This window comes from Lethenteron reissneri, chromosome 5 (assembly GCF_015708825.2).
Source record: "Lethenteron reissneri isolate LAM-NWPU_2019-01 chromosome 5, ASM1570882v1, whole genome shotgun sequence".
Taxonomy (NCBI): Eukaryota; Metazoa; Chordata; class Hyperoartia; order Petromyzontiformes; family Petromyzontidae; genus Lethenteron; species Lethenteron reissneri.
Window position 1 is genome coordinate 9,170,944 of NC_083783.1, and position 24,376 is coordinate 9,195,319.

General features: G+C 50.9%; 1 protein-coding gene and 2 non-coding genes across 3 annotated transcripts in view; all 3 read left to right on the top strand.

Annotated features, from left to right (window-relative positions):
* Positions 1–24,376, top strand: part of PDE10A (phosphodiesterase 10A) — a 139,014-nt gene that overhangs the window by 46,084 nt on the left and 68,554 nt on the right.
* LOC133353111 (U6 spliceosomal RNA) lies at positions 22,485–22,591 on the top strand. Its single transcript, XR_009756342.1, has one exon. It is a non-coding gene; the product is annotated as a U6 spliceosomal RNA (small nuclear RNA).
* LOC133353122 (U6 spliceosomal RNA) lies at positions 23,910–24,016 on the top strand. Its single transcript, XR_009756343.1, has one exon. It is a non-coding gene; the product is annotated as a U6 spliceosomal RNA (small nuclear RNA).

Genomic DNA, 24,376 nt, shown 5'->3' on the forward strand with positions numbered 1-24,376 from the left:
GCGTCGCATATCCGACTCTCGCATATCCGCCACGGTCCAAAATTGATGGCCCGCACCTAGTGAAGTTTGCACGCACTGGATGGATTTGTCGTCTGATACCGATGTACACACATATGACCATCGCACGCAATGAAACATTCTTAATCTCGCCGACACTCGTCCACTTTTGAAGCACAGAATGAAGCATCCCACCCACTTTTAAAGCAGTTTGCTATTTATATTGTCATTTTCTCCAGATGTTCAACACATCAGGCCTTCTTACGTAACTGCCTGTAAGCAGGAGCCGGCAGCCTGCGGCTCTGGAGCGGCGTGGCGGCTCTTTAAGGACACTACTGCCTTGTCACAGTTATTTATTGAGGACCACCGCCGTCTCGTATTCACCACTTGCATTACGGGTTTTGAAATATTTTTTTTCACCGAATTAGGAAAACAATACCTCATCTTGTAATTTTAATTGCCGACCCCTGACCATGGGAGTCCAGTTTACCATGGGAGCCCAGTTTACCGTGGAAGTTCAGTTTACTATGGAAGTCTAGTTTATCATGGAAGTTCAGTTTAACGTGGGAGTCCAGTTTACCATCAAAGACCAGTTTAACGTGGGAATCCAGTTTACCATCGAAGTCCAGTTCACCATGGGAGTCCAGTTTACCATGGGAGTCCAGTTCACCATGGGAGTCCAGTTTACCATGGGAGTCCAGTTCACCATGGGAGTCCAGTTTACCATGGGAGTCCAGTTCACCATGGGAGTCCAGTTTACCATGAAAGTCCAGTTCACCATGGGAGTCCAGTTTACTATGGGAGTCCAGTTCACCATGGGAGTCCAGTTTACTTACCATGGCAGTCCAGTTTACTATGGGAGTACAGTTTACCATGAAAGTCCAGTTCACCATGGGAGTCCAGTTTACCATGTGCAAGGGGTCAGCAACCTGCGGCTCTGGAGCCGCGTGCGGCTCTCTCAGGACTGCTCCGTGACCGTTGTTGTTGATTCAGGACAACCGCCGTCTCGCATTCACCACGCGGTGCATTGCAGCTCTTGAAACATTGAACATTTTTACCGAAATAGAAACAAAAATACTCCTCTTGCTATTTTGATTGCCGACTCTCTGCACTAATGCCCGAGTCCCCAGCAAGTGGGATGCATGACGATGTGCCGTATACATTTCATCGTGTACGTTTATTGCTCTATAAATGCACGTTTGTACTTGATGCGGTGTGTAAATGCTCCACTGTGTTTGGTTAAGTTGGAGTGCGCGCCTCCCAATCCGAAGCTTTTCACTTCAAATCTCGGCCAGGCCCTTTATCTAGCACGGGGCGGATATATTGTGTGCCACTTGATTGGAAGTAAGCGAGTGGAATATCCCAAGAAATTACTCGAACCCACTTATTGGAATGATGCATTTCTACCCATGGCTCAGGGCTGTCAGGAGGGAGATAATCACCAACCCGTGACGTTAGAGTGGGAATCCCCTTTGACTCTTGACTTTGATGGAACAAATGTATGTGGGTATGATGGCGAGATGTTCACTACCTCGCCGGGTTTGAAGCTTTCGTGACTGCAGGAATCCATACTCGTTGGTTCTTTCGGTAAAATCACGTGGGTAGAAAGATAAAATAAAACACCACGTTTCGATCGCAACACAACCTCATGCCACGGCAGCTCTCTCGCCTTCTTCAGCAGTTGTTTCTAGCTGTAGTTGTCCCACCTGATGACGATTGCTTGTGTTGCGATCGAAACGTCGTGATTTGTTTTTTTTATTTCTAACTACGTGACTTTACCGAAAGAACCAAAGAGTACCTCGCCTGGTTTCCAGGAGCCCGTGGGTTTGATTACGACCCTGACGCCTGCTGTATATTTGTAGTTTGCGTGTTCTCCCCGTGGTTGCGTGGATTTTTCTCCAGGTCCTACGGGGTTTCCCTCCACATTTATCAACATGCGTTAAGAGTAGTTGACTCCTGTAAATTGCCACGTGATAAGCCACTTAATTGTGCTATCATTTGTGGCCAGGTCGCTTCTGAAAAAGAGCTATATAAAATAAAAAAATGTGTAAATATTAAATGTTTGTGTTAATTGACAGGATGGTCCAAATGTCTCGTGACCCCCATTAAATTCTCTAAAGCGTAATATTTTTTCAAATTAGGTTTATCGAAAACAGAAATGTATATGGAAGAGATAGAAAATGTTCGGAGTCAATTAATTGGGGGGGGGGGGGGGTGCAATGCAAGTATCTGCATGTACCATCATTCGCGCATGCAGCTGTGCCTGGAACACATTCCTGCGGAGGGAGCTGGTAGGAACGTTGGGTTGCTCGGTCAATGGCCAGGGTCAACGGCGGCGTGGTGTATTCCGCAAATATGCCCGACTATGAGGGCGGGCACAAGCCGGCGTGAGTAGGTTAAACGTTGAGTTGTATAAGAGCACCACGGGGTGACCAGCCCCTCCCCACCCAGCCCCACCCCTCCCTCCCTCCCTCCCACCCCCCACCCAGCCCCACCCTCTCCACCCAGCCCCTCCCCACCCTCCCCTCCCCACCCTCCCCACCCAGCCCCTCCCCACTCTCCCCTCTCCACCCAGCCCCACCCCTCCCATTTTTGGATGCACGACGGACGGACGGGCTGGTGGAACCAGGTGGTTCTTACCAGTATAACAAGGCATTTACAGTGTGCGTTTAACCAGTGTCAGAGCGCGACCGCGTCTCAAGACGCTGTGCGGAGCGAGATAATTTCAGGTCATTTTGAGTCGGCAAATCTCTATCGTTTTAATGGGAGGGCGTGGCAGGTAGAATGCTAAAGGTCAGTGAGCGACCTTTGGGTAAAGGTGAGAATGACAACATTTCTTTGAGAGAGAGAGACGTTAAAACTGAACTAAAAACTATTTGTATGGCACCGGGTAAGGCCCACCGAGCTATAGAGCTATTTTACAGAAGCCACCTGCCTATCACAAATGATAGCTCAACGAAGTGGCTTATCGCGTGGAAATGTACAGATGCCAAGTACTCGAAGCGCGTGCTTCTAAATGCGGAGGGAAAAACCGGAGGAGCTGGAGAAAAATCCACGCGACCACAGGGAGAGAGACGCGCCAACTCGAAATATGCAGGTGTCAGGATCGGGATCGAACCCACGACATCCTGTATACTAGGCGAGGGAGTTAACATCTCATCGCCACCGCGGCTCCCTTCTCGCCACGGGAAGCGAAGACGAGGAAAATCTTGAGCCTGGTCTTGAACGGGGGCTTCCCCCCCCCCGCCCGTCTGTGCAGCTCACGATGGTTAGCGTTGACCATACCTCCCCACTCTGGTCAGCGCGCACTTTTTGAAGGTGCGGCGAACATAGACACGGGGGCATAGACGTGCAATACAACGGTGAATTTCGCTGCCGCCGTATGCCTGGGTCATGAGTTGACGTGCGGATGCGGTGGCGCGTTTGTTTAGTGCGTAGCAGGCTTTCGCGGGCAATATTATTCGAAGCAAAGGTTAGTTCTCGTAAATATAAATGTGTCGTTAATCCACCACCACCCGACACAGATAAATAGTAAAGTTTGTCACGTGAACAAAACGTGTCAATTAGTCACTACGTCAGCACTAACCGGATGTGTGCTGGATAGCAGGCCCACAACGTTTTTAATTTGAGTTAACGACGTTTCTTTGGTGAATACAACCAGCTTCACCAGGCGATGTTCCAGAATTGTGATGAAGCCTCCCTGTGTCCGGTATTAAATAGAGTAAGATAATGTCATCACTGTGTGCCTACCGGGTGCGAAGATCAGGGGGTGGGGGGTTAATGTAATCATATAAATTACAATGGATTATATTAAGCTGATAATGTGCAGTACTGTGCATATTGTGTGGACACACATTCAGCTCTTTTGTGCTTTTTCTGCGGCCATCTGGAACGCTCTTCCTTCCGATATTAGGAAATCACTGGAGCAATGCACGTTTAAATCATCATCATCATCATCTAGATTGCAAACTAAGTTCTTTAGAGCTGCTTTTTGTGTTTAGTTTGTTTGACCTTTCCTCGCACCTCCGACTAGCACGGTTGGCTACGTACGACGCGAAAGAAGTTCAACATGCAGAAGTACATAGCACCGGTTGGGTTAGCCACAGTTAAATCAATGTACACGATAACTAATCATTTTATTATTTTTATTTTTTATTATTATGAAGGCGCGTTTAAGTGCGTATACAGAGAGGCGCTCTCGCATTGCATGCGCGCACGGGCCTCCGGGGTGGACTTTGACCACGGCCCCCGTTCCATGCCAATACAGTAGTCGCCAATTGTCACGGCGGCAGCCAAAGCCGACGCGCCAACAAACAAATAACCGCCCTCCACCAAGTCACTCAGCCGAGCACGGGCGATGGACGAGCGGGGCCAACCACTCGCCGCTCACGTGGGGTTTGTGATGAGGAACGCCGGGGGTGGGTGGGTGGGTGGCTCGTTTGCGGTTGGGTTAGTGCGATTTGGCAAACTTGTGTTGTGCAGGTCTCATGGTGTACTTGCCAAAGAGGATCTTCGTCAAGCAGCGTTTGCCGATGGGCAGGATGACCGCGCCGTTATCGATTGTTGTTGTGATCACACGGCTTGCTCACGCAGGAAAGCCTCACAGAGTTTGAAGAATGGAAATAATAAAATAATAAAAATAGAACATAATAAAATAATTCTCACGACGTTTCAGCCACAACGCAAGCAGCCGTCCTCAGGTCTGTCGAGAAGACAGTCTAAATTCAGACTCTGTCTTCTCGACAGACCTGTTCTCCACCTGAGGACGGCTGCTTGCGTTGTGGCCGAAACGTCGTGAGAATTATTTTATAATGTAATATTTCTATTATTTAATTATTTCCATTCTACGTGACTTTACCGAAAGAACCAAGAAGATGAATCCCTGCAGTCACGAAAGCTTTAAATCGACATTTAAAGAGTTTGAAGATTTTTGTCAGGAAGGTCCTGCCAACTGTTTGCAGTAGTGGGTTTTAATCCCAAACAAGTATATATATTTTTGGCACTGGGATATTTTGTCCGATACCAACTATGGCGTGTGTGATTTCTTTTCTTAGCTGTTGAGGTTAACCGGAGAACCTGGAGCAAAGCCATGCAGTACAGGGGGAGAACACACAAACTCTACACAGGAAGGTGCCACGATTTGGGAACAGAAACCCATGCCCTTGCTGGTGTGAGCGTGGCACAAGTGTCACCACCGTGCCATCCTAGCCACTGTCGTCCTAACAGAGGAAAAGTGTGAACGTCGTAGAAGAAGTGTCACCGGCTGTTGGGATGCATTTGCTAAATTGTTGCGTACGAATGATATAGGGCACTTCAAGCGTGGAATTATACTTCCATCGTCATTTTATTCAAAGGATCATACAGCTGATTGGAAGAGTCTATTGAGCAATTAAGTGAGCGTATGCGCACAAGCTAGATGGATCGTTGCATTGCGAGTTTGCAACAGCTTTGTGAGGGCTTCATCCAGTAGTAGATAAAGCATGACTGATGATGAATATACGTAAAATAAATAATAGTTTCAATTCTGTTCATGTACATATTGTTCCCGGTTGGCTAATACCAGATGAATAGATATGTTTCATTTTTCCTGAGATCCTGGGTTTATGTACGTGGAATTATTATTGTTATTAATCTGCCCGGAACGATAATGCCGTGGAATCTACAGAAATAAACGGCAAATGTTGCAAGTTGGGTGGCCTCAGCTACAACGTCTCAAAATAGAAGCAAAAAACCAACCCCATCCCACCATGAAAACAACAAGGGGTAATCGCCCCTAATTTGGAGGGCCCCTATCCTCAGCGGATGAATCAATTGGTCAACATATTTACCCTTCTATGTCCAGATTAAGAGTGTTGCGTGATGGACGATGTGAAGTGAGTCCGATTGCAAGGACTATCCGTGATGGGAGAGGGGGGAGGAGGGAGGGAGGGAGGAATGGGGGCTAATACTCTTTCCGTGGCAGTTTCCTTTCATGACAAAATAATTCCTATTGTCCATGTGGAACAAAGGTGCTCCGTTGTTTGCCAGGTACTTATATAATTTGCAACACAACAGATTGCGACCGCCATCTTCAAGATTATGTAAACAAACAGCCTGCAGACTTGTTTGTAGAGAGAGAGAGGGATGGAGTGAGAGACGGTCGGTCATAGGGCAGAAGAAATAAGGAAGGTCTTGAGCCTGGACTTCACCAGGGGTGGAGAAGTCGACAGCACGGATGGGCTTGAGAAGGAGGAGGGCGTTTGTCAGCCATTTGGAGGGGTAGCAACAGAACAGAATGAGCGAGCTCTTGCTGAGAGAGAAGATTGATTGGGGCCATGGTTGATCGAGCAGATCGGTGGCGAGACAAGAGGGGAGAGGTAGGGAGGGGTGATCTTTAAGATGACGAGTGCCATTTTGAAATTGATTCAAGATTGCATTGGAAGCCAGTGGGGAGAATGGAGTTGTGGTGATGTGGTTTTATTTATAGGTGATTTTACTAAGTCTGTGGGGCACATTTTTGATCGTCTGGAGTTTGGAGATGAGGGATGTGGGTAGGCCGACGAGGAGAGGGCCGCAGTGGTCGGGTTGGGATATCCGGCGACGGCACGGACGAGAATCTCGGAGGCAGCAGCTGGGGCTAAGCAAAATGAGAGATGCGAACGATGGTGCTCAGATGGAGGTGCCCAGGTCCTCCTGCAGAGTTGAGATAAGGAGCGAGAGAACGATGGCTCGGGATCAACTCAGTCGGTGAAGTGGCTCGTGCATTTCCGTTATGGAATAAACCAAACAGTTATTTTTTTTAATGGGCGGTGTAAATGACTCCACTTTTATATGGCTTTACATAACGACTTATCTCTATTTATAACCCTGGGGCGAGGGTCGATTAAGGAGTGACATCTCTTGTGCAAGAGAGCCTGGGAGCACGAAGAATTCTAGAGGTATATTCTTGGTTCTTTCGGTAAAGTCACGTAGAAGGGAAACAATAAAATAATAAAAATATAAAACAACAACACAATAAAATTCTCACGACGTTTCGACTGCAACACAAGCAATCACCATCGTGGTGTGAAACCCACAGCAAGAAAAGAAAGAACCAAGACTATGAATCACCTGCTGTCACGAAAGCTTTAAATCAAAATTTAATTCTAGAGGTGTTGCAAAAGGGGAAATCGTCCATGCGGAGTGAAGCGAGCGACTCGGCACCGTGTCGCTCGCCATCGATTCATCGTTCCTTCACCGTTCTCATCGATTTTGCTCCCTCGTCCGCTGCTCTCTTCAATATGTCCACTACTTCGCCTGGTATGCAGGAGGTCGTGGGTTCGATCTCGACCCTGACGCCTATACATTTGGAGTTTGCGTGTCTCTCTCTCCCCGTGGTCGTGTGGATTTTTCTCCGGGCCCTCCGGTTTCTCCCCCCCCACAACCCACATTCAGAATCAACATCACGCGTTTAGAGTATTTGGCTGCTGTACATGTACACGTGATAAGCCACTTTGTGGCCAGGTCGCTTATGAAAACGAGCTTTATAGCTCAGTGAGCCTTGCCCGGTAAAATAAAAACAACGTTTAGTTTTAGTTTACCTGCCCGCACGTCCTTCTGTGTTGAACATCGTCTATGACAGTGGTTTTTAACTTTTACTGCAGCCTTGCACACCTTTGGTTCTCAAACGTAAAGAATATAAAATGTTAATACAAAGGTTTGATGAAACAAACTAGTTGTATTCACGCACCCGTGCCTAATTTGTGTTTCGATGATTTACCTTCGAAACAAATCTGGATTGTCTCGCACCCCCAGAAAGGGCATTTTGCATCCCCAGGGGGTGCGTACACCCCAGGGTAAGAACCACTGGTTTATAACGTCATTGTTCGCCCTCTCCTTCCCTGCTCCTCCTCATCCTCCTCCAGCAAGTCATTCCCTCTTACTACCTGCCCGATACCAACTTCCTTCAGTTCATTCCCTCTCACTCGCACGTGCATCAACACGTTCCCTCTCACGACCTCTTCCTGATTGATGGAGCGAAGTCCACATTGATGTCCCGCCTGACGCAGAACCCCTGTATTCTTACCCCCCCCCCCCGCTTCTTTGTCAATCAAGGGAGAGCAAATGAAAAGTTAAATCAAAGTAAGGGGGTTTGCTCAGAGCTGAAAGGGGCAGGAATTGTCTAGCTGTCGTCGAGTGAGTGTGTTTGAGAGGGTTTTTATCTAGACGGGCACGACATAGGCTGGAGAAGAGATGGGGCTGATACGCTACGGGGAGGATGTGGAGCTGAGTGGACTTGCCGACGACTGGTACCAGCGGTGTCAAGATCGACCTCTATGGAGGAGGCTCGTGAAGGACGCTACTGGGCAGTTGGAGGCAGTCGCCCTCCAGCAACAACGGAGGGCAGAGGAGCGACGCTCACACCAACGAGCGGAGCGCCGGGTGGCTAAAATGCTGCAAGTTGGCACAGTAGGGGGTACAGCTGGTGGTGCATCTACCGGTCACCTAAGTCAGTCAACCCATGGCACCTGCTGGGATTCTGGGAATGTCCCTTCGACACTTCACGTGGCTCCCCGACAGACCTGGTCTTCACCTGAGGACGGCTGCTTGCGTTGTGGCCGAAACGTCGTGAGAATTATTTTATTTTTATTATTTTATTACTTCCCTTCTACGTGACTTTACCGAAAGAACCAAGAAGAAGACTTCACGTGGCCTCAACGTGCACCCGCCTGTCACAGGCGTCGTCATTTAGTGGCGAATGTCGAGGTATATATATTGGTGTTGATTTAGTTTTTTGGCTCGGGGAGCTGTTGTTCAATACGTGAGTGGACCTCCAGGCCGGATGGGGAAATGATTTCGTCTCGTCAAATTTCTCGTGGACTTCCCGGGGTTAGCCGCGCACCGCCAGGATGAGCGGACGGGCTCGTTCGCTGACACCGCAAGAGCAACAACACGAAACAACGCGCGACTGAGCGAGCGAGCGAGCGATTGCCAGATCAAAAATTAACAGCACGGATGCATTCCGTTCAGTGCGGTCAACGCAGGACTGCGATGTCTCAGAAGAGGAAGACGAGTAAGGAGAATGGGAAGAAAAAAAAACCCAACTGCTCGGCAGTCATTGCAGCACCGCAGGTGCACGAGACGACACCGCAGAAAATAGCAGCAAGGGGAGGCGAGTGGAGGCTGCGTGATTGCGGGTAAAGAGTGGCAGTGTGGTGGGGGGTAGGAGGGGAGAAGGGGAACCCCCCCCTCCACACACACGCAGGAAAGAGAAGTTAAATATAAAATGAAATCAACGAGTGCGTAACTGCAATCTCGAGGGCAAATCAGCTCTCAGCTGACGTCACGCCAGGCAGACGATGCCGTTGCCACACCGCTAGGCTGCTGCGTGCGCGCGTGTGTGTGTGTCTGCTGTGTGTGTGTGTCTGCTGTGTGTGTGTGTGCCTGCTGTGTGTGTGTGTGCCTGCTGTGTGTGTGTGTTAGCCTGCTGTGTGTGTGTCTGCTGTGTGTGTGAGCTAGCCTGCTGTGTGTGTGTGATCCTGCTGTGTGTGTGCCTGCTGTGTGTGTGTGTGATCCTGCTGTGTGTGTGTGTTCCTGCTGTGTTTGTTAACCTGCTGTGTGTGTGTGTGCCTGCCTGTGTGTGTGCCTGCTGTGTGTGTGTGTTCCTGCTGTGTGTGTGTTAGCCTGCTGTGTGTGTGCTGCTGTGTGTGTGTGTGATCCTGCTGTGTGTGTGTGTTCCTGCTGTGTTTGTTAACCTGCTGTGTGTGTGTGTGCCTGCTGTGTGTGTGCCTGCTGTGTGTGTGTGTTCCTGCTGTGTGTGTGTTAGCCTGCTGTGTGTGTGTGTTCCTGCTGTGTTTGTTAACCTGCTGTGTGTGTGTGGATCCTGCTGTGTGGTGTTAGCCTGCTGTGTGTGTGTGTTCCTGCTGTGTTTGTTAACCTGCTGTGTGTGGTGTGATCCTGCTGTGTGTGTGTTAGCCTGCTGTGTGTGTGTGTTCCTGCTGTGTTTGTTAACCTGCTGTGTGTGTGTGTGATCCTGCTGTGTGTGTGTTAGCCTGCTGTGTGTGTGTGTTCCTGCTGTGTTTGTTAACCTGCTGTGTGTGTGTGTGATCCTGCTGTGTGTGTGTTAGCCTGCTGTGTGTGTGTGTGATCCTGCTGTGTGTGTGTTCGCCTGCGTGCGTGTGTGTGGGGCGTTTGCTTCGCCGTGAGGTTGGGAGTGGGGTGGGGGGTGGTGCATTAGGCGATGACGTAGGGAGCGAGAGAGAGTCGAGAGAGCGAGAGACTGAGTGGCACACACAGAGACACGCGCCGCAGAGCGAGAGCGAGAGGAAGTCACAGCGCTGCTGGAGAGAAAGAGAGATAGGGGACAGATGGTTTCGACAGAGCAGGAGATGGAACACAAGTTGGGTTTGTAGAAAGAGGCAGGCACGCAAGTTGAAAGAAGACGGACAGGCAGACACAGACACAGAGAGAGAGAGACAATGCTGCCAAGTTCACAGCGATTGATGCGTGCTCTTAGGGATGCATGGGATGGATGTATTTGAAGTCGTCTTGCAGCGCGATGGGACATTGCTGGTGCCGTGAGTCTGTCTGACAGGCCGTACATCACGAACGTCTCGGCCACATATACACCATAGACACACACACACGCGCGTTCATTTGTAATACGTATAACAGACATGCTACGGGAATATATCCCGTGTGGAATTGCAATATACACGTGGGGTGCATATTGGCCTTAGCAGTAGCAGCAGCAGTCCGCCGCTAAGCCAGTGATGCTGACGGGTTTTGCCTTGGCTCGTGCAAGCCTCTCGATTCGGTGCCATTCACGAAGAGGCAATCGTCAAGAGCGACGATCTCCACGACTGACGGCGAAACAAGTCGGAGAGACCTGCAACAGCTTGGCGCTGGCTGCTGCTGCTCCTACTGCTGCTGCTGCTACCAGGGTGCAACAGCTCCCGTAGGCCGGCTTGGAGCGGTGGGGGGGGTGCCGACTGTCAGCCGAGGTTTGAGAGGTTTGGGATACTAAAGCATTAGAGAGCTGCGAAGCGAAGAGCAGTGACCACGCAGCGTACCGCATCTGTGCGTGTGCGCGCATAGCTAAGACGAGGCTTGTTTAAAGAAGTGGGGTGTGGAGGAGGAGGAGGAGGTGGTGGTGGCTGCTATTGCCGGCCAGGCTACCTTGGCCGCTACCGTCCGCACCGCACCAGAGACGGCTGCCCTGGTCCGTGCCGGCACCTTGCTATGTGACACACGGGGGGTGGGGGGTGGGAGAGGAGGAGGGGAGGGGGAGGGGGGTGGGGGCTGACTCGTCGCATCAGCTGAAGAAGATTCCGAACGGGAGAAATCTTCATCATCATCAGCAGCAGCAGCTGCAGCTGTAGCGTCACAGCAACTATGGATAACGAGCACACCGGCTGCTTGCGGAGGCTTACGGACTGCTTCCTCGCCACAAGTACGTACTGCTGCTGCTACTACTACTGCTGCTACTACTGCTGCTGCTGCTGCTACTACTGCTATGGCTACTGCTACTGCTGCTACTACTACTACTGCTGCTACTACTGCTATGGCTACTGCTACTGCTGCTACTACTGCTACTGCTGCTGCTACTACTGCTATGGCTGCTGCTGCTGCTACTACGGCTGATACTATGACTGCTACTACTACTACTGCTGCTGCTACTACTACTGCTACTACTGCTACTGCTATGGCTACTGCTGCTGCTGCTACTACGGCTGATACTATGACTACTACTGCTGCTACTGCTGCTGCCTCGACTGCTGCTACGGCTGCTACTACTGCTGCTGCTCCTGCTACTACTGCTGCTACTGCTGCTGCTACTACTGCTGCTTCGACTGCTGCTACTGTTGCTACTGCTACGACTGCTGCTGCCGCTGCTGTTGCGGCTGATGCTGCTGTTTCAACTGTTACGACTGCTACTACTGCTATGACCTCTGCTGCTGCTCATGACTGCTGCTACTGCTGCTACTGCAACGACTGCTGCTACTGCTGCTACTGCTACTACTGCTATGACTGCTGCTACTGCTATGACTGCTATGACTGCTGCTACTGCTACTACTGCTGCTGCTACTACTACTATGACTGCTATGACTGCTGCTACTGCTGCTACTGCTATGCCTGCTATGACTGCTGCTACTGCTGCTGCTACTGCTGCTACTGCTACTACTACTATGACTGCTATGACTGCTGCTACTGCTGCTGCTGCTACGACCTCTACTGCTGCTCACGACTGCTGCTACTGCTGCTGTGGGCTCTGCTGCTACTGCTGCTACGACTGCTGCTACTGCTACTACTGCTATGACTGCTGCTACAACTGCTGCTACTACTGCTGCTGCTGCTACTACTGCTGCTGCTGTGGGCTCTGAGACGTTGGACTATTTCCCCGGTCTGGCTTGTCACGCGTCTGTCTCTGCCTCGTGCGTGATGGGGGGTCGTGTGGGGCTTGCCGACAGCACTTGGACCCCCCCACCCACCACTCCCCAGACAAGACGCTTAGAGGTTATGCAGGGGGTCTTTGCGTTTTGTGTGAGTGTGTTTATACTATACGTGTGTGTCTTTGTATGGTACGTGTGTGTGTCTGTGTGTTTATACTATACGTGTGTGTGTGTGGCTTTGTATGGTACGTGTGTGTGTGTCTGTGTGTTTATACTATACGTGTGTGTGCGTCCGTGTGTGTGTTTATACTATACGTGTGTGTGTGTCTGTGTACGGTACGTCTGGGTGTGTCTGTGTGTTTATACTATACGTGTGTGTGCGTCTGTGTATGGTATGTCTGGGTGTTCTGTGTGTTTGGTACATCTATCTGTGGTGTGTGTCTGTGTATGGTACGTGTGTCTGTGTGTGTGTCTGTGTGTGTGTATGGTACGTGTGTCTGTGTGTGTGTATGGTACGTGTGTCTGTGTGTGTCTGTGTATGGTACGTGTGTCTGTGTGTGTGTCTGTGTATGGTACGTGTGTGTGTGTGTATGGTCTGTGTGTCTGTGTGTGTGTCTGTGTATGGTACGTGTGTCTGTGTGTGTGTCTGTGTATGGCACGTGTGTGTGTGTGTGTCTGTGTATGGTACGTGTGTGTGTGTGTCTGTGTATGGTACGTGTGTCTGTGTGTGTGTCTGTGTATGGTACGTGTGTGTGTGTCTGTGTATGGTCTGTGTGTCTGTGTGTGGTGCATCTCTCTGTGTGTCGCTGGGTGCATACTCCGTGGGGAGCGGTGGTGTAGTGGTTAGCGCGCTGCGCTCCAAACCCGCGCTACCTGAGTTCAATCCCCGTTCACGGCCAACGCCGGTGACGATTTTCTGAGCCCGTCCTGGGCCTCCCTTAGGTCGACTCAGCCTGAAATTAGTACCTGGTGCGGTGTGCAAACATCGCCCACTGGAGAGACAAAGGCAGCCGGGTGTGGTGCTGGCCACCCACCCCTTCGTGTGCCGTGCCGGCCTTCATAGCTGCCTGCCTAACAGCACTTGCCCCAACATTCTGTTTGGGGCTATACATGGGATATTTGTCTTTTGTATGGTAAGTCTGTTTGCCTATTTGTCATTAAGGCAGTGTATATGGTAGCGTAGGCTTTCGCGACCAATATGATCCATAATATAGTTGTTTTGGGCTGAGATCGGGAAAGAAAAGCTATATTATCGTAGCCTATTGTGTTTATATAAGCTTGTGTGTTTGTATCTGTAATGTGTGTGTCTTGTTTGTTCCTGCCTGTGTCTTTGTCTTTGGTAAGGCTGTCTATCAGCCTCTATGTTAATCAATTATATCTCTGTATATGTTCCGTGCGTCTGTAGTGATTCTATGTACAGTATATGTGCATGTGCGTCTGCCTACCTGCCCATCAAACAGCCGTGTCTGTGGATCTGTTTGGGGTTTGTCAATTGTTTCTGTCTCCGCGTCTGCTCGTGTCCCCTGCTTTCCCTCTTTTGTAATATGCTTTTACATACGAATGCAGTTTTCTGTGACCGTCTGCGTGGCAGTCGAGCTGGCTGGCTGCCCATCTGTAAGTCTGCCCACATATCTGCGTTTTGTCTGTTTCTCGCCATGAGTTTCCCTATGTCGATATCAAGTTGTGTCTCCGTGTCTCTGGGGTGTGTGTGTGTCAGTGTACCCATGGCCTCGTATTAATGCGATGATTGTGTTCCTGTTCAATGATGCCGGAGGGTATTGTACAAAGCAAACTGAATGCGTCTCTAGAAACTGTGACATCTGGACAAATAACATATATCTGGTTCGTTTTAGCGTCAGCTGCACTGCGACCTTACAAGATCCCGCTGTTGTACGTGTCTGTGCAATACGCAATGCGTGTGCCCATGGGTATAATGCGCAACTTTTAAATCAATGAATTACAACCTCAATTATTTTTAAATGACAAAAAGTAGTATTTCAGTGTGCCTAAAGAGGAAAGTGTTGCAATCGGTCCGTATCGCCTGCTCGGACACGTGGATTGTAAATATGGACGGGTACAGTACGTTGAACTTCTTTCGCACCGTTCGTAGCCGACCGCGCCGATCGGAGGTAACAAAGAAGGTGGAATAACAACCCCGAAAAGTGCACACGGGGAGAGCCACGCTTGGAATCGCGCTGAGAGACGGGAACGTGAGTCCCGGAGGACAAAATCGAGGGACATCACTTTGAACCGTTTGGAAAAGTGGCTCCTGTACGCGTGGCTTAGACGGGGGGGGGGGTGGGGGATAGGTGACAGCTGACGGGGCGAGACTGGCGACAGAGTCGCAGTCGAAAGGAGGGAGCAAGGGGGAGAGATCGCCGCCCAGAGAGACACGATGGAACGATTCGGGCAGGAGCGAGATGGAAACCCGTCGTGGCAAGACCGTCAAAGCGGGGTGGAGGCGGCACCGGGGAGGGCCCCCACTCATCCAGCAGTGCATAGAACATGGCCGGTTATTTTCCTTGTGCAATTATGGTTCCGCACGCACAAATGCGCGCACGGTGTATGTGTCTGCGTTTGTTTTACAGTGCAGTCGTATGCACGGGACATTGCCTCCTCTGGAAGCCTTAAGCCATATTTAATTTGATTTCGCGCTTGCTCGCCCGCACGAGTAAAAGGCCCCCCTCGCTGCAATCGATTTCGATCGAAGTGTAACGTCACTTTGAAGACCCTGCCAGGGGCACCCCACGGCACTGGTGGAGTGTGGGGGTGCACATCAGCGTGCCCCCCCCCCCCACCACCAATGCTGTGTCATTCTGACCCCATTTGCCCACCCCCCCAATAGCTGCGCATTCAGCTGTTTAATAGGTCACGGTTGCAGGGCCGTTCACGAAAGCCTTCCCGACTCGCTCAAGGTGCACGCACGTACATTGACCGCGAGTCCTGATGACGACCGCTTGTGTTGCGATCGTAGTTTTTTGTTGCTATTTTCTGTGAACAATATCTACGTGACTTTACCGAAAGACCCAAAGAACGCGAGTGGAATGCACACCTGTGCCTTGCCGCATCGCGTGACTGAGGCAGTTGGCGTCGCTATCAAAGGGTGTAAGACGGTGGCAGCGGCATTGGGAGCCGACGGGCAAGTGGTGGCCCAGGATCTCTTTCTACGTGGCCCAGGTCATGGGCCACCTCTTTGTACGTGGCCCAGATCAGAGGCGACCTCTTTGTACGTGGCCCAGGTCATAGGTCACTGCCGTGAGAGACGACCCGAGATTTTCGAGGCCCTTTAATCCAGAAGTGGATGAAAGGTCGCGGCTGCCGCTGATGATAATTATGATGGCAACGGTAATACCAGATTTGACCCACAGTAGTTGTAGATGGGCTTGCCACTCGGACCAGTTTTTACGTTTATTTTGTTTGTAGCACTGGATCAACTGGTAATGCAAGTTCCGTGAATTCTACGCGTCTCGTCGACCGCGTTGTATGACATTAAAGAAGACATTTACACTATGAGACCTCCTTTACCAGTGGCAAAATATAGTAATAGGTTTTTACCCTTTCAACTGGTATAAAAACTGACACCTTATACAAGTACGCCTTTTGGCGTCATCTGGTCCAACACCAATGGAGACTAGGCTCTAAGAAAAACTGTCTCGGGTGTGGACCAATCAACTTCAAGGACAGTGCATATCATTATCATCATCAGAGTTGTTTATTTTTGTTTGCATTTTGACTGCTTGTGTTGTGGTTATTGCAAACGTGATGCCTTGTATAAAGGTGTCAGTTTTTGTACCAGTTGAAAGGGTAAAAACCTATTACTATTAAAGAAGACCCTGGTGGGTTAATTTTAAAGAGGTTTAATCGCTTTGGGCGACCATTATCGCCCCCCCCCCACCCCACCTCCACCACGCTGAACTTGACGATCACCAGCAGCCAAACAATGACGCTGAGGTTATCGATACACGCGTTAATGCACGGTCACCGAGGTCGCATATGCGGTCGCGATTTCCCATCACCGGGTGTTCTGGTCGGGGTTCCGCGTGAAACGTCTATCCCAGCGACTGAAATGTTACGCACGCGAGCCCCTCGTTCGTGCGTCACGTCTGCCGCCTGCATCGATTATCGGCTCGTGTCCAGTGCAGTGTGTGCGCGTGATGGTGCGACTGTCATTTCATTTTGGCGTGGACGAATCCGACCTTTTTCGCGTGCACAGCGACGCTTTCTCAATCACCCGCACATTCCCTTACAGTACTTGTAGAGCACAGTGAAGCACCATTCCACCCCCCCCCCCATCTTTTAATGCAGTTTTTGCACGTAATTCTTTGTCCGGTAACACGACAGCAATTGTGTATGTCGTAACTGTAGTTTTCTGTAGATGTTCTCACATCCAAGCTTTTGTCATATCTGTCGATATTGCAGTTACCAGTGATTCGGACGCTTGTGCTGTATTGTATGCATGTTGAACGTCATGCAAACCGTGCGAATCGGAGGTGCGGGTTGTTGTGTCACACCTGGATTGCCCTTTTGCGCTCACCTCTCTCAAGCCCTTTGCCAGGGCTCCTTCAAAAAAATCCCGCCCTCAGTGATACCACTTTGGACGTCTGTCAAAAAGTGATTCATAGCTCATCGGATTCTTCCGGTACAAGTAAAGAGTCTGATTCCATTTACTGTGTAGAGAACAAATATGTACGGCACTTGGTCTATCCATTGCGGGGTAATGCCCCCCCCCCTCCCAGACCATATGTCGGTCTTGGGGGTTGTTTGACCATACTTCACCACACTGCTCATGGAGAGTTGGTGAAATGGGGAGGGGGGGATTCAGAACTGCATCTCGCCGCTACGACCAACGTTAGAGCTGTGACCGGAACTTGAACTCAGGTAGAGGCAGAGGTCGCAATCGAGTACCCGATACCCGTACCCTACCCGATACCCGGCTACCCGTACCCGGCCGGGTACGGGTAGCCGTTTGCGACCCTGGTGCGGCCGGGTACGGGTACGGGTAGGCCGTGAGTCACTGGTGAGTAACCGTTTGTCACTCATTTCGGGTACGGGTACGGGTAGGGAACGGGAAGCCGTTCCTGGTCGGGTACGGGTACGGGTACCCATTTGCGACCCTGGTGCGGCCGGGTACGGGTACGGGTAAGGAATCAAAACCCGTTTGCGACCTCTGGGTAGAGGCCTGTGCGGTGTTGCGGGTGAGTGTGCTAATCACTGCGCCGCCGCCCCACCCACTTCATCAACACATCACCCAACAGATCGATTATCCCACTATTTTCCCGGCATCTCAGGAGTGTATTTATTATGCTATGACGTCAGGGCTATTTGGCCAAAACGTTGCCGATTTTATATATTTTTTCCTGTTTTTTAAAATTATTATTTGCGCTTGTGCACCATTTGCCAATGAATTATCGCCGAATAGTCGCGTTAAAAACTAAAAAGTGAGACAACTCAAAAGTTGCCACAGATTCTGGAATGGGCTTCACTCTTTGCGTGCCCACCGCAGACGGCGAGAGAGATCCACCGTCGTTGATTTCGAGAGCGAGACGTGTTTCTTAAAGTACAGCACTGTACGTTCGTCAAATCTTGGCTAGGTTCACGAAATGTTAAATGTTCCTAGACAATGCGTGCCTTCACAATGACTTGACGTAAGCCAGGTCGCCCTGGATCTTGGATCATGTGTCTCAACTGGCCAGTATTTCATCTCCCGGTTGAGTAATGTGTACGTATCACATTGCTGAATATTAGGGGTGAGTTTCGTATTCAATTTTGCGGGCCATTTTCAGGTTTTATTTCTCATTGCCATGGATTTAAACGTGAAAAAAATGTTCGTATAACGTTATTTGTTTATGACCCACATTAATGTCCTTTTAACATTTTGAACTAAAATTGAATTAAAAAAAACATAATTTTAATGTGAGGATGTTTATATATTTATACGTAAAGTAAAAAGTGATACCAACGCATCGTCTCAATGACTTCCCGTGGTGGCTGATCTTTTGGTGGGAAAAGCAAAGAAGTGACCCTATGGAAGTGACATCACTTCCTGTGACATAACATTTTTGGATCAGTTTTGAGAAAAAAAATATTTCAAGTCATCCAAAAATAAAATTTTTAAGCCGGCTTTTGATAACTTTCTTTGGATGTATGCGATAATTGAGAAAGTGTCGGCTTGTTTATGTGCGTAGCCAACCGTGCTAATTGGAGGTGTGGGAGGGAAGCACAACAAACAAAACACAAAAAGCAGTTATAAAGAAATGAGTTTTCAACCCTAGATGATTTTAGAGTGCATAACTCCAGCGGCTTCCTAATGTCGCAAGGAAGATCGTTCCAGACGGCCGCAGAAGCGTATCCGTAGTCGCTCAAGGTTGTCGGTGAAATTTTACGCGATGCTAAACTCCCACATTTGGCCAGGAAGGGCACACAGGGCGGGACGAGGGTTGTGGAGTTTGCACCGCTGAAGCCACGTGGCCAACAATGAACATCACTTTGCTGGACAACCGAACGGCAAATCTGCATTCCCCGTGTTTGTTGTTTAAACCGACCTCACTGAAACGTCAGTACATATCGTGCTGGTGCCAGAGGTCGCAACCGGGTACCCGATACCCGTACCCTACCTGATACCCGGCTACCCGTACCCGGCCGGGTTGGGTACGGGTAGCCGTTTGCGACCCTGGTGCGGCCGGGTACGGGTACGGGTAAGGAATCAAAATCCGTTTGCGACCTCTGGCTGGTGCACAGGTAGGTTTGTAATGGTGGGTGGGTGGTGGGGGGGTAGCCATCTGCTCAAAACTTATCGCACTTACAAACAAACATTATAAAAGATGAAAGAAAATTCCGCAAACTGACTCGGGTCAATTGATAGTGCGTTGGTGCTAAACACGGACAAGTGTTTTCAACCGAACCGTAGCAGCTATGCGCAAGCTGGCACGGGTCACTATTTCAATCAAACACAAAGCAGACACTGCACTCCTCTCTCAAGAGGGGGGGGGGTAACCCACGTCATACACCCCCCCCCTCCTCGCTGGGCCTGCTCTTGGCCCTAGGCATGCGGCTCGTGGCTTTGAAAGCAAAACCCCTCTTTGTCTAAGCCATGCGCCACGAGTCTGGCCCTCTCGGTCACTTGTGCATCGCGGACTTTGCCGGGCGAGTGTATGCGCGCCACGCCGCACATTGTCGCGTCACCGCCGTGTCTGTCTGTCCGTGCCCCGACTACGAGTTGGGGCGGGGGGGCAGCAGTGTAGGGGTTAGCGCTACGCTGCGCTACGAACCCGGCGACCCGAGTTCGATTGCCGCTCACGGCCAACACCCGTGACGATTATCTGAACCGGACCTGGGCCTCCCCTATGTCGACTCAGTCGCAAATTAGTACTTGGTGCGGTGCGCAAACATTGCCCACTGGGGAAACAAAGGCGGTCGGACGTGGTGCTGGCCACCCCACCACCCCCTCGTGTGTCGTGCCGGCCTTCATAGGTGCTCGCTAACAGCACTTGCCCCGACGGTCTGTTACAGGCTACACGGGGGATCTTTGTCTTTTGTCCGCGCGAGTCCGTGGGGGGACTAATCGTGCTCGCCGACGCTTCAGGACGGCGCGCGTGTCGCACAACGATAGCGCGGACACCCACCCCCTCGTTATCTCCGACCCTGGGCGACCAAGGAGAGAGAGAGAGAGAGAAACACAAAAACAACTTCCTCTCTCGCCGACAAGACGCCCGTCCGCAAATGTCGAGTTGCGAAAACGAACGGCCGATGTAGTTCGTTTAAAAAGCGCAATTTTCGTGGCGCGAGTTAAGGAACGTGTCGCGGGAAGGGGGAGGGGGCAGTTTTATTTTTGTTTACTGCAGCGAGAAATTTCGATTTAAAGCTTTCGTGACTGCAGGGATTCATCTTCTTGGTTCTTTCGGTAAAGTCACGTAGAAGGAAAATAATAAAATAATAAAAAGAAAACAATAAAATAATTTAAAACTTTCGTGACTGCAGGGATTCATCTTCTTGGTTCTTTCGGTAAAGTCACGTAGAAGGGAAATAAGAAAGAACCAAGAAGATGCGGCTAGAAAGTTCAATGCAACTGCGGTGCGCCCGGGAGGGAAATGAGAGAATTGTTTTTGTGCGTTGTGTGTGGTCATCGTGCTGGCTTCTGTGTCGTGAACATGCTGGCGCATCTTTACTGCAACTCTGTACCGACGACGGTGGTAAGATGTTGTTACCCGCCTCGCCTGGTATGCAGGAGGAGGGTCGTGGGTTCGATCCCGACCCAGACGCCTGTATATTTGGAGTTTATACTCTTTGGTTCTTTCGGTAAAGTCACGTAGGTAGAAACAAACTAAAATAAATCACGACGTTTCGAACGCAACACAAGCAGCGTTCGTCTTCGGGTGAAACTCGCAATAGCTGCGATGTCTGCTGCGAGCAGCACATCGTGTATGGATTCGTGTAGTCACGAAAGCTTCAAATCAAGATATTTGGAGTTTGCGTGTCTCTCTCTCTCTCCCCCTCCAGATTTTAGAAACGTGCGCTTCCAGTTTTGTTTGCCTGCTCATTGTGGCCTTACCTGGTAAAACAAATAAAAAAAAATAGTTTAACTATTAATCACAACTCTCAATAGTGCTGTTTGTTACTGGAGGCTTGGAATTTTGGAGCCTTTGGGAACGTGCTCGGCAAAACCGTGATTTTAACAAAGGCGACACGGCCGTGACGTGTATTTGATGTGCGGCTCCTTTTTTGTGAAGAGCTTTGTAGATGGTTGGTGTGTACTCTGTTCTAGTAACTTGCGTCAGTAGCAATACATGTAATGGGTGCGGAATGGTAAAACGTAACCGGTGTGTAAGCAAAGAAATAGGAGAGCGTGAGTCTGGACGTTTGACATTTATACGTGGGCAGGTGCGGTTGTGTTTTAATCGGCTGTGGTCCTGTATCATGCGCTCAAAAATCTGTCACGTGATATATATATTGATTTTTAAACATATCAACAAGTATTACGTTTTTTTTTAAGTCAAAGCGATTTCCTGCTCATGAGCATCGACACAGTGCTTATCATCTTGTTTGACACCGTCAACCAGCGGTGGAAATTCCACTCACCTATGGCAGGAGCCAGTCTCTTAAAGTAGGAAAACGCTGTTTTCCTGCTTTAAGTTTTAGCCACCAAGCAAAGTAGCAGGAGGCTGTTTCTTCCTGACCTGCTTTTTTGCTTTTACCATCTACATGGCAGAGGCTCGGTCCCATTAGTTGCAGCCGCACTTTAACAACTCTGGCACCCCCCCCCCACTTCTCTCAGCCAGTCTACATAACAAAGGCTCAGTCCTTTGTAATGTAGACTAGCCGTAGCTTCAGCCGCACCAACCTTATCATAATAATAAAAAACTCCTATCCAGGGGCCTGTCCTGGCTCCTTCCCCCTCAACCAGTATATATACTGGGGTCGGATCTCTTGGAATTTCTCATTTACTTGATACAGCGAAGCGTGCTGTGACGGTTCCACCTGAAGACGGAGGCTTGTGTTGCCTCCGAAACGTCGTGATTTTTATTTGATTTTAATTATAATTTTCTACCTACGTGACTTTACCGAAAAAACCCAAGAATATATACTCCAAGGCAACAAAACTGTGCAGTTACATTCGGGCGTGAGCAAGTTGACTTTATTTTGCCAATAAATACAGTGACTGGGCCTCTGAAATGACAGCTTACACGAACGACGTCAAATGACCTCTAGGTCCCCGCCTCGTTCTAATCGGGCGCAATAAAACACGTGCATCCGTGGAACTTGTCGTCACACGCGAGATAAAATACTCGAGCACTGCGAGTCTTCTCGCGCGTGGCTCTGTCTCGCAACTGACGTAGTCCATCACGTGCAGGGCAGATAGCCGGAGTACAGCCTCGGGTGGAAGCCGAGCGGGGGGTGTCTTCACAACGCCTCCGCTGACTTTAACCGCGGGTCGCGAGGCGGTCCCCTATGGCCCCCCCTACGGCCGTGGTCTGGATTTCTGCAGTCGTATGTCGCCGGGGCTCTCTCTCTCTCTCTGTCTCTCTCTGTCTCTCTCTGTCTGTCTCTCTGTCTCTCTGTCTCTCTCTGTCTCTCTCTGTCTCTCTCTGTCTCTGTCTCTCTCTGTCTCTCTCTGTCTCTCTGTCTCTCTCTCTCTCTGTCGTACTTGCTCCGGCAGTACATATACTAAAATTGGAACGATACAGAGAAGATTAGCATGGCCCCTGCGCAAGGATGACACGCAAATTCGTGAAGCGTTCCATATTTTTGCCCCTGTTCGCAAATCCGGTTCTGCCCGGCTTGCGGGGGGAGCACGCCCTGGCCGGGCGTTTTGCCGAACGCGGCATCGCAAGGGTCGGAGACCTGCTGGCGCCCGGACGGGTCACGTGGCGCACGGCCCTTGAAATCTCAGGAGCGGCCGGACGCCGCACAGTCCTGGCGGGAGCCAAGGTGCTGAGAGAGGCCCTGCGGGCGATGCGGGCGCTGGACGTTCGGCTGACGGAGGTCGGGGAGGAGGACCCCCCCCCGTTCCCTCTGCTGGCCTTTTCGGTCCGCGCCCCCGACGGCCACGTGGAGGACGGGGCGCTGCTGCACGTGGCGGGGTGCACAGAGGTGCCGCTTGACGGCGCGGGCAAAACGCGGCTCTACGATGCCTGCTTGAAGGCGGCGCTGACCGCGGAGCTGGCGGGCCAGCCGGACACGGCATGGAGAGAACATTTTGGGGCGCTGGACACCGCGGGGCCTCAGTGGAGGAACCTGTATCGCCCTCCCACCACCAAGCGATGCGGTGACCTGCAGTGGCGGCTCGTGCACCGCACGCTGCCAGTGGCCGTGTGGGTCAGCCGCGCCGTGCCGGGGACCCCGGACACGTGCGTGTTCTGCGGAGTGAGGGAGGACGTGGTCCACGCTTACCTTCAGTGTGCAAGGCTGGCCCCGCTCTGGGATTTTGTGAAAGAGGTGTTCCGGGAGCTGGACGTACCGGCCAGTGAGAGCGCCTACATATACGGGGTGACGGGAGTGGCGAGCCCCGCCAGAGACGTGGCAAACTTTGTGTGCGCGCAGGCAAAGCTTGCGACGTATACCACAAGGAAGCGTGCGCTGGAGGGGAAGGTCGGCGGCGCGGGGGTGCTGCAAGTGGCGCAGGCCCTAATAAAAGCGCGCGTGCGTTTGGAACTCGCCCACTACAGACTGTCGGCGGCCGAGGGGGAGTTCCTCCCGCGGTGGGGTAGGGCGCGGGACGCCCTGTGCACGGTCAAGGATGGCGCGGTCCGGTTTTCGTTTGACCCCCCCCCCCCCCCCCCTGAGCGGATGCCCCCCCCCCGCCCCCCCCCAGAACCCCCCCCCCTCTCAGTGCAAACGGAGCCTGCATACTGACGCGAGCGCGACGTTGGTTGTGGTTTGTGCGGTTTTTGTGTTTATTGGATTTATTTGGCGCACATGGGTGCCACTGCATTTTGCAGACGGTGCCGAAATAAAGACATTCAAAAATCAAATCTGTCTCTCTCTCTCTCTGTCTCTCTGTCTGTCTCTCTCTGTCTCTCTCTGTCTCTGTCTCTCTCTGTCTCTCTGTCTCTCTCTCTCTCTGTCGTACTTGCTCCGGCAGTACATATACTAAAATTGGAACGATACAGAGAAGATTAGCATGGCCCCTGCGCAAGGATGACACGCAATTCTCTCTCTCTGTCTCTCTCTCTCTGTCTCTCTGTCTCTGTCTCTCTTTGTCTCTCTCTCTCTGTCTCTCTCTCTTTGTCTCTCTCCGACCGTCCGCTTTGAATGGGCGGTGGGTGCCCCATCTGGCGTGGGCGCTGCGGGTCGTTCACTTCAGCGTGGCATCATTATTCATCCGAGGAAGATCTGTGACCAGTCTGTAGTCAAGTCGGAGCGATTTCTTCCTCAAATGTGCCCTGACGTAGCGCATATCTCTTTATAACCTTGAGGCCAGTGGTGGACATTCCGCATTCCTATGGCTAGGGGTGAGCCTCTCCATGAGGACAACCCCACTGTGGACCTCCCCACAAAGTGGGCGCCTATTTCATTGCCCCTTCACGGAAGGA